Source organism: Octodon degus, unplaced genomic scaffold (assembly GCF_000260255.1).
Source record: "Octodon degus isolate 3935 unplaced genomic scaffold, OctDeg1.0 scaffold00117, whole genome shotgun sequence".
Lineage (NCBI taxonomy): Eukaryota > Metazoa > Chordata > Mammalia > Rodentia > Octodontidae > Octodon > Octodon degus.
The window spans coordinates 878,862-888,361 of NW_004524693.1; the positions used below are offsets into that span (position 1 = coordinate 878,862).

General features: G+C 39.8%; 1 protein-coding gene across 2 annotated transcripts in view; it reads left to right on the forward strand.

Annotated features, from left to right (window-relative positions):
• Positions 1-9,500, forward strand: part of Il13ra2 (interleukin 13 receptor subunit alpha 2) — a 68,296-nt gene that overhangs the window by 9,146 nt on the left and 49,650 nt on the right. Inside the window, exon 1 of one of the 2 annotated variants that reach the window (XM_023699883.1) lies at positions 7,370-7,437. The exons of the other annotated variant lie outside the window; for it this stretch is intronic. The gene's annotated coding sequence lies outside the window, so the exon portion shown is untranslated. Of the gene's footprint in view, positions 1-7,369; positions 7,438-9,500 lie in introns of those variants that run through there. 2 annotated transcript variants of the gene reach the window in all.

The window sequence follows — 9,500 nt, forward strand, 5'->3', positions numbered from 1 at the left end:
GTGGTCCCTGTGCTTTGCCAAGCTTGTTCCAAGTAGGTGCTTTAGACCACTGAGCCATCTCTCCAGCCCAAGGATTTTAATTTTGAACCCATCTTGGGCAATTTTGGGACTTAGTGAGACCTTGGCTCAAAAAAAAAAAAAAAAAAAAAAGTACTGAGGATGTAGCTCAGTGCAAAGGCTCTGGGTTCAATCCCAAGAATAAGAAATGGTTGCAATGAAGGTTTGCTTCTTTGTGGTGTTTTGTGGTATCGATCAGTTTTCTTTTACTTTCTTTCTTTCTTTCTTTCTTTCTTTTTTTTTTTTTGTAGTACCAGGGACTGAACTCAGGAACCTGCGCTTGCCAGGCAGGCTCCTATTCCACTGAGCTATCTCCCCGGCCCCTGCCCAGTTTTCCAAATCTTAGATTATTTGACACCAATTGATCTGCAATAATTTAATTCTGGCACTAGCTATTCTTGGAGCAGACCCTGTAGATTAAAGAGTCAGTCCCACAGCACTGCCCTTTTTCAAGGTAACAAGTCCCCGTACTTTTGATCAACTGGGTGTAATTTGCAAGTTTCCACAGTCCTCTCTAAAGCTTGATAACTCTTAGAACTCAGGCAAATATTGCATCTAGTATTTCTAGTTTGTCATAAAGGACACAATTCAGGAACAACCAAATGGAAGAGTTGTGTGTGTGTGTGTGTGTGTGTGTGTGTTTATAAAGGATCAATGCACTCCTTTTTGTGCATGCCAACCTCCTAGCACTTTGATGTGTTCATCAATCTGGAGTTCTCTGGACAAATGTTTTCATTTAGGGTTTATGTTTAGTATTTTAAAACTTTAATTGACACATAATACCTGTAAATTTTTATGGGGTACAGTGTAATGAATCAGTACATGTATACAGTGGGTAATGATCACAGCAGGGTAATTTGAATTTTCATCTCTTCAAACATTTATCAGTTCTGTATATTGAGTACCTGAATTTTTCTGTGTAGTTATTTTGAAATACATCATAAATTATTAATTATACTTACCCTGCTCTAGTGACCAATGTTCGGTCTAGTGACCACTGTTCTGCTTGTTTGTTTTATTTTCTGTGAGATCAACTTTTTTGTGTGTGGGGGGGCTAAAAAGAAATGGATGGAAGTTTTCCACATTAAGGTACATCCCTAGCCACCACCCCCTTTAATTTTGAAACACAGTTTTGTTAAGTTGCCGAGGCTGGGCTTGAACTTGTGAATCTCTTGCCTTAGCATCCCAAAGTGCTAGGATTACAGGCCTGTGCCATGACATCCAGCTGAGAATGACTTATTTAACTTCCACAAATGAGTAAAGAATATGTAGTATTTCTAGTTCTGTGACTGGTTTATTTCACTTAATATATTGTTCTCTAGTCCCATTTTTTTTTTTTTTTTTGGTACCAGGGATTGCACTCAGGACCTTATGCTTGCCTGGCAAATGCTTATTCTACCGAGCTATCTCCCCAGCCCCCATCTATTTTGTAAAAGGCGAAAGATTTATACGATCTGAAGAGAAACCAGAGTATTCCCATCTATTTTATAAAGACAAAATTTTATTCCTTTTTATGACTGAATAATATGCCCTTGCATACACATACACTGCATTTTCTTTCTCTGGTCATCTACTGATGGGCACTCAAATTCATTCCATATCTTGGCTATTGTGAATGGTACTGCCATGAATGGGGGAAGGTAAGAATCTCTTCAACGTATGGATTTCATTTCCATTGGATAAATGCCCAGGAATAGGATTGCCGGAATATTCTTTTGTGTGTGTGTGTGTGTGTGTGTGTGTGTGTGTGTGTTAGCCACATTACTTTTTTTTTTTTTTTGCTGGAACATTCTGCTTTTTAATAGAATTTTGTTGCTGGCAGTCCTGTTTTTTTTTTTTTTTTTTCAGAACCGGGGATTGAACTTAGGCCCTTGCGCTTGCCACGGAAGCACTTATTCTGCTGAGCCATTTTCCTGGCCCCTGGCAGTCCTATTTTTGATTCATTTAGTGGCTTCCATGCAGTAGTCCATAACGGCCACACTAACATACACCCCTGCCAAGAGTGTGTGATGGTCCCCTTTGTGTCCTCACCAATACTTCCTTTTGCATTGTTCTAACAGTCATTCTACCTGGGAAGAGATCTCATTCAGATTTTGATTTGTATTTCCCTGATGAGTACTGATACTGCACCCTTTTTCTACACACTTTTTGGTCACTTGGCTTCTTTTGAGAAATTTTTCTTCTGGTCATTTGCACATTTAATTTAATTAATTAATTTATTTATTATGTATTTGGTACAGGGTCTCCCTACACAGCTCAGACTCATAGTGATCCTCAGCACTGGGATTGCAGGCATGCACCACCATGCTAATGGTTGGCTCTGTGCCCGGAGGCAGGGCTGGTGTGGCATGTGGTGTTGTGGTGCTGGGGATCAAACCCCGGTCCCTGTACTTGCCTAAGTAGGCTCTTAGCCCATTTTTACATTGGAATTTTTTTTTTTCTTTTCAGTGTTGTGTTTAGCTCTTTGTGTGCTCTAGATATAGATTCCTTGTTGGGCCGTAAGTTTGCAAATATTTTCTTCCATTCTGTAGGCTCTGTGCTAATTCTGTTGATTCCTTTCCTGTGCAGAAGCATCTTAGTATGGCATGCCATTTGTCTATTTTTGCTTTTGTTGATGGTACTTTTAAGAGTATTCTCCAAGTTATCCACTTAGACTTTCTTTCCTTCTTTCTTTTCTTTTTTCCTTCCTTCCTTCCTTCCTTCTTCCCCCCCCCCCTCTCTTTCTTTATGACAGGGTCTCACTATGCAGTTCAGGCTGGCATCAAACTTGCAACAATCCTTCTGCCTCAGGCTCCTGAGTGCTGGGATTACAGGCACATGCCACCATGCCCCGTAACCCTAATGTCTTAAAGTGTTTCCCTTCTTTTGGATTTCAATGGCGAGTCCTTGATGGGGGCTTTTATTAAATCATAGCTCATCATGGACTGATTCAATCTCCTGCACCTCCCACCTCTGTAGAGTTGAAGACTGGGGCTGAAATTTCTGACCCTGTGGTAGGTTGCCATGACTCCCATTACCATCCTCCAAAATTCACCCTCATTAGCATACAGTTAGGTTTAGTTGTAAGGGACTCATTAAGAATAACAAAAGAGGGCCAGGGAGGGCCGGGGAGATAGCTCAGTAGAATAAGTGCTTGCCTTGCAAGCTCAAGGGCTTGAGTTCAATCCCTGGTTACGCCAAAAAGGAAAAAAAGAAAATCTCAAGAGGACCAGGGAGATAGCTCAGTAGAATAAGCACTTGCCTGGCAAGTGCAGGGGCCTGAGTTCAATACCCGGTACTGCAAAAAACCCCAAAAAACCAAAATAACAAAATAAATAAAATAAATAAAAAAAGAATAACAAAAGAGGGTTCTGTCATTGCAGAAATTCCAAGCATTTTAGGCACTTGTCAGAAAAACAGGGACAAAGGCTAAGTGTGTTTTTCAGAATTTCTTTTGATATTATCTGGAGCAGGTCTGGTCTCCAAACCCTCTCTGCTTGAAGATGCCCTCCAGCAGAGAATGGCAGTAGAGAATTAGTCATTCTCTCCTCTGAGCTGCCTTAGGTGCCACCGATTCCCTCTATTATAGTATACTGTTCCCACACTGTGCTGTAAATATTTGATAATTTTGCATTTGTCTCGCTCTAGCAGGAGACAGCATCTAGCTCATCTTTGTACCTTAGCGTCCAACAAAGTGATTCGCAAATTGGTGCGCTGTAACTGTTGCATGAGTGAGTGAATGGAAAAGCCTAGTTCTGGGGACCTCTGAGGTCAAGTCTACTTGGTTTTAACTCTTACTTCCAACAAAAGCCTGTAGTTTTGGGGCTGGGGAGATAGCTCAGTGGAGTAAATGCTTGCCTGGCAAGCACAAGGTCCTGAGTTCAATCCCTGGTACCACCAGTAAAGAAAAAAAAAATCTGTGGTTTTGAAGCTGATATTGCTAACTATATTTCCCACATATGGCAGCTTTCTTGGGAATCTCAGCTCTGGGCCCTTGCTTTGAATCCTGTAGTCTGAAGAAGACTTTAGAGATCAAAAATAGGTTTCACCAAAACAAAAACTAGCGGCCGGGGTGATGGCTCAGCAGAATAAGTGCTTCCCTGGCAAGTACAAGGGCCTGAGTTCAATCCCTGGTTCTGAAAAAAAAAAACAAAAAAAAAAACAAAAAAAAAAAAACCAAAACAAAAAAGAAACCTGAATTTTGGGTAAAACAGACAGCTTTGATGCCCTCCGTTTCATCGAATATAGTTTTATGGTTTTGTTTATTTATTTTTGTTTTGTTTTTCGGTGCTACTGGGAGTGGAATCCAGGACCTTTGCACTTACCTCTTATTTTGAGGCAGGATCTCACCAAGTTGCTAAGTTGCCCAGATGGCGTTGGAGCTTGTGCTTCCGCCTCTGTCCTGCCATGCCCGGCTCAGAATATTCTCTTTGTACATCACTGCTATTCTGTATGATAAACAAGTCTACTGAATAATTTGCAAATGAGTTTTCCAAAGCTGCTCTGATTAAGAAAAGCACCTCAGAAACTTAAAAGTTTGAAACTTACATAAATATTTAAAACTGTTCTCAAAGTCAGAATTTTGTTATAAACCATGTATGTACATGTGTAATATATTTGTACACTAAATAGCCAATCTCTATTGCTTTTATTTAATATTCTTTTTATATTATATATTTTATATAATATATTTTAATACATATTTAGATATTAGAGAGAGAGCAAATAACACTTTGAGGCATGAAGAAACCTGAGCAATCCATATCTGTGGATTCAGCCAAATACCAAGAAGAAATTTTCAAAAATTGGGTTATATTAAACATGTACAATAACCACTAAGAAGATGTACAGACTGATTTACCTTTACCTTGGCATTATTTCTTAATTTTTTTTTTTTTTCAGAACTGAGGATTGAACTCAGGCCCTTGTGCTTGCCAGGCAAGCGCTTATTCTACTGAGCCATCTCCCCAGCCCTGACATTATTTCTTACACAATGTACCACAATAGCTATTTGCAGTTTATTGAAATGAATTAAGTTTCTATTGTATTTCTTTTCACACTAAGAAGCAAAGCATAACCTACACTTGTAGAAGGACGGATGGACTTTGACAGCTGAGGCACAGTACGTCATTGTGTCCAACTGTATGCTGTGAACCAAGTGTAACTTACGGTGTGCATACTACAAATACAGGCTCTGTGCAACAATGTCATGAATGGGCTGGAGAGATGGCTCAGTAGAATAAGCACTTCCCTGGCAAGCGCAAGGGCCTGAGTTCAATCCCTGGTTCCTCAAAAAAAAAAAAAAAAAAGAAAGAATGTCATGAATATGCTTCTGTGGCCCTGAAAGAGAAGTAATAATATAGCAAGTATTTGCAAGTGCCCGAAGACTTGGGGGAAGATAAGTTTTCCCAAAGAAACCTGCCTGGAGGTTTTTTGTTTTTTTTTTTTTTTTTTTTTTTTTGTTTTGATGGAAGACAATTCTCAGGAAAAGGAAAAACTATTCTGAGTCGAGCTTTCCTTTTCCTTACAACTGAGCCAGCAGATTCTGGTGATAAAAATCCCTCATGTAGAAGCAAACCAGCAGATGTCTACAAAACGCATACCAAGCTCCCTAGCCGATCCGCAGCTCCTTCCCACCTTCCTAACTTCAATTTACAGAGAAGTGACTGCTATGGTAATGAGTATGAGTACATAGACGCTTGGGGGAAAGCGTAGTTAGTGAGCCAGGACTCTATGTACTGCTCTCTCTTCACACAGCCTCCCTGCAGTTCTTATTTACTTATTTAATGCATGTAAAACTCCCAAGAGAAGTTACCAAGTCTGAGCCTGTGTTCCAAAGCAAAGAATATTATTTTTAGCTATTGGAATATGAGGTGGTGTGGCAAATGGCCCCAATCCCAATCAATTCTCATTTTACATTACGTACGACATGCTATCTAGTCTAGAGAAGCATTATGAAGTATTCTGGCTTCTTCTGGCTTTGCAGGGTTCTTGGTCCTGTGCACGGAGATTAAATCAAGGAAAGAAAAAAAATCCCTGTGGAGACTGGAAGGATGATGAACACTTTGATGCTGGCCTGAGCCTCTTTATTTTTACTTGGGCTGGAATAAAATGTCATTTGGATATGTGAAGAAAGATTTGATAAACTTTCAAAAGAAATGTATAGTACTTGGCATTTACTGAATTTTAGTTATAAATACCAATGATTTTGAAAAATCACAGAAACTAGATAGACATCTTTATTATTATTATTATTATTTTATTTTAGGGAAGGGTCTACAGGGTGTTCAGGGTCTCACTACTAGATCAAACTCGTACTGATCCACTTGTTTAGAGCTTCCCAAGAGCTGGGATTATAGACGCGTGCCACCACGCCCAGTTTCAATTGCCGCCTTGGCATGGCAGGCCCGGGGATCGAAGCCCCAGCCCCTGCATCTGCTTGCAGGTGTTTTAATCCGTTGAGCTATTTGGCGGCCGATAGGCATACTCTTGTTCTATCAGCTCATTTTACATATGAGAAACTGACCCTTTTCTCATGAAAAATGCAGTGTCAGTTTTTGTTTGTTATTAGAAGGCTAGAATGGATGACTTGTGAAGTGTAATTGAATAACATTTTGTGTGTGTGAACTTGGGGATTGAACCCAGGGCCTTGTCCCTGCTAAACACAAACTACATCCCCAGCCCCTACAATAATTTTTTTTTTTCAAACTGAGTTCCTAAAAGGCTACAGAAATTCCTCAAAGTTGCAGAGTTGACTGTGGAAGGGAGAGCCTAGAGTCGAATCTGGGCTCTAGGATTTCTTGTCTGCTTTTGACTCTTCATATTTAAAGGTGTTTGAAATTCAACACAATGATGCGTAGTGCACTGTGAAAATGTAAATCTGTCGATCATATACTTACCTTCGGATTATCTTTTCATTACCAGTGTGGTGAGTCATATAGTAAAATAAAGTTGGCATGCTAAGAGGCTGCATCAGGAGCTAATGGAAGCGGGAGAAAGTCACTCAGATGAACTTTGTATTTTCCTGTGAAGTTCTGCAAATGGAACGGTGACTACTGATCTGCGTTGAACGCAGATGTTTTCATGACAGGTAACACTTTCAAGGATTAGTTAGTGAGGGAGACAAGACTGTATGTGTTGCTGTCTCTTCAAACCGACTGCCTGTATTACTCATTTATTTATTTACTTGATTTAAAACTTCTGAGAGAAGTCATCCATATCCCTCCTCCATAAACTACAGGTTTTAGTTCTCAGGTCATTTCAAAACCACTTAAACTAAGTTGTTCCTCGGGGCAGACTAGAGACTGGGGAGATCACAGAAGAATCTGCCTACACCTGGGCACGTTGTGCACGCAGCGGAAGTCTAGAACCGCAGTCTGGGAGGAAGTGCGAGGCTGAGAGGTAACTTGTTTTGAATAATTGTTTGCTTTTTTTCATCTTTGCTTAATGGACTTGTTAGTTAATGTTTTGTGGCAAAAATCGGTCGTTTGATATGATATAAACATAATTTTGGGAAAATCCCCGTTTTTGAATAAAACTAATGAACGGGGCTGGGTCACCATATGTATAGCAGTATTGCTTTCATTTTAATTCATATTAGACTTTATTTCCTATAAAAAATTGTACCTCTGGAGCCAGGGGAGATGACTCAGTAGAATAAGCGCTTCCCTGGCAAGCGCAAGGGTCTGAGTTCAATCCCTGGTTCTGCCAAAAAAAAAAAAACAAAAAAAAAAACGTATCTCTTATATAAAGTAAAGCCATATTAATATGATGAGCTGTAAAAGGCTCAAGTCAATAACTTCTGAGGATAACCCACTAATATTATAGACTCCTGGACAGAGTTGGATTGTTTAGCTGAACTCAAACACCTATAGTATTTAGATGCCAATAGAATATTCACCACTGACAGGACTAAACAAAAAAAAAAGGAGGGGGATACAAAGGAAAGATCATTTTGTATTTATATATACAAACCAGTTAGGATAGATATACAGCTACTTTCACTTAATTCAATGAGAAGAAAGAGGTGTACTAACAGTGTTTGGACAGGACATTCTGTCTGCTTCTTGTACTATGGATAACCACTAAGAAGATAGCAATGTACAGTGTATTGATTATCGAAACTGTCCTATTAATCAGCTTTGAAACTGTCTCATTCATAGTTATTTCTCAATAAAATTTTAAAAAAATCTTAAAAAAATTGTACCTCTTTTAAGTAAAAGTGGGCTTGTAGAGACAAGGATAGTTTCATTTTAGTGTTCTCTGAGATTATTTTCTGCATGAAATTTTTTTCTGTAAACGAGAATGCTACATTTTGTATGAGCCTTTCTTTCTTAAGATCAGAGACACTAGGGGCTGGGGAGATGGCTCAGTGGAATAAGCGCTTCGCTGGCAAGCACAAGGGCCTGAGTTCAATCCCCAGTACTGGAAAAAAAAGAAACAAAGAAAAAAAACCAAAAACCTATTTTTCCTGTCACCTCTAACACTTAGCAGACCTTTTCTTTTTTTATTCTTGGGCTTTTGTATACTATGTCCCTTTCTTTCCTCTTAGTACTCTAAAGGAAATTTTATTAGTTCTCTTGAAATCTTCACTGGCAGTGCCAAGCATAAATCTTTTCATGACCTTCAGTTTGGGAATTTCTGCTTTTGGCTGTGGCAGCAGGGGAGGATGGATTTCATTGGGTAAGGAATAATGAAATGGCCCATCTACCTTCTTGAATCTGGGGCTTAGAGAAAAATACAAATGTTCGTTTCAGAATGTTTCCACTTGTCTTCAGTAAACGGTGTGTGCCTTTTAAAATACTGCAGAATTGTATTCCCTAACAGTTTAGTAGGAAGCACAGAGGAGACTCATGAAATCCAGTCTCAGGAGCTAGCCCAGAAAATAAAGAGAAGGAAGCGTGACCTGAGTGAAATCTCAGTGCCTATGAGTAACCTCAGTGACTAGGCCAAGTGACAGGGTTGGTATAAGTGAAACTGCGTGGACAAAACCTTAGGGATAAAATAGGCTGCTAAACTGGGCCTGGTGGCAAGCACCTATCATTCCAGCACTCTGGGGTACTGAGGCAGGAGGATTACAATTTTGAGCCCAGCCTGGACAACTTAATAGCTTAGTTGGATTCTGTCTCAAAAAATAATTTTAACTTTATCAGTACATTTGCAATACATATGTGGGTGATTGGTAATGTACATATCACATCTTTTATTCATAAAATAAAAGAATTAAAAGGGTTTGGGAGGACTGGCTAAATAGTTTAGCGGATTAAAGCTCCTGTAAACAGGCACAGGAGCCAGGGGTTTGATCCCGGGGCCTGCTGTGCCAGCCCTGCCCCCGGGGTGCACTGAGACTGGAGAGCGCCTGTAATCCCAGATCTTGGGAGGCTGTAAACAGGAGGATCACTACGAGCCCGATCTAGTAGTGAGACCCTGAACACCCTGTAGACCCTTCCCTAAAATACAAAAAA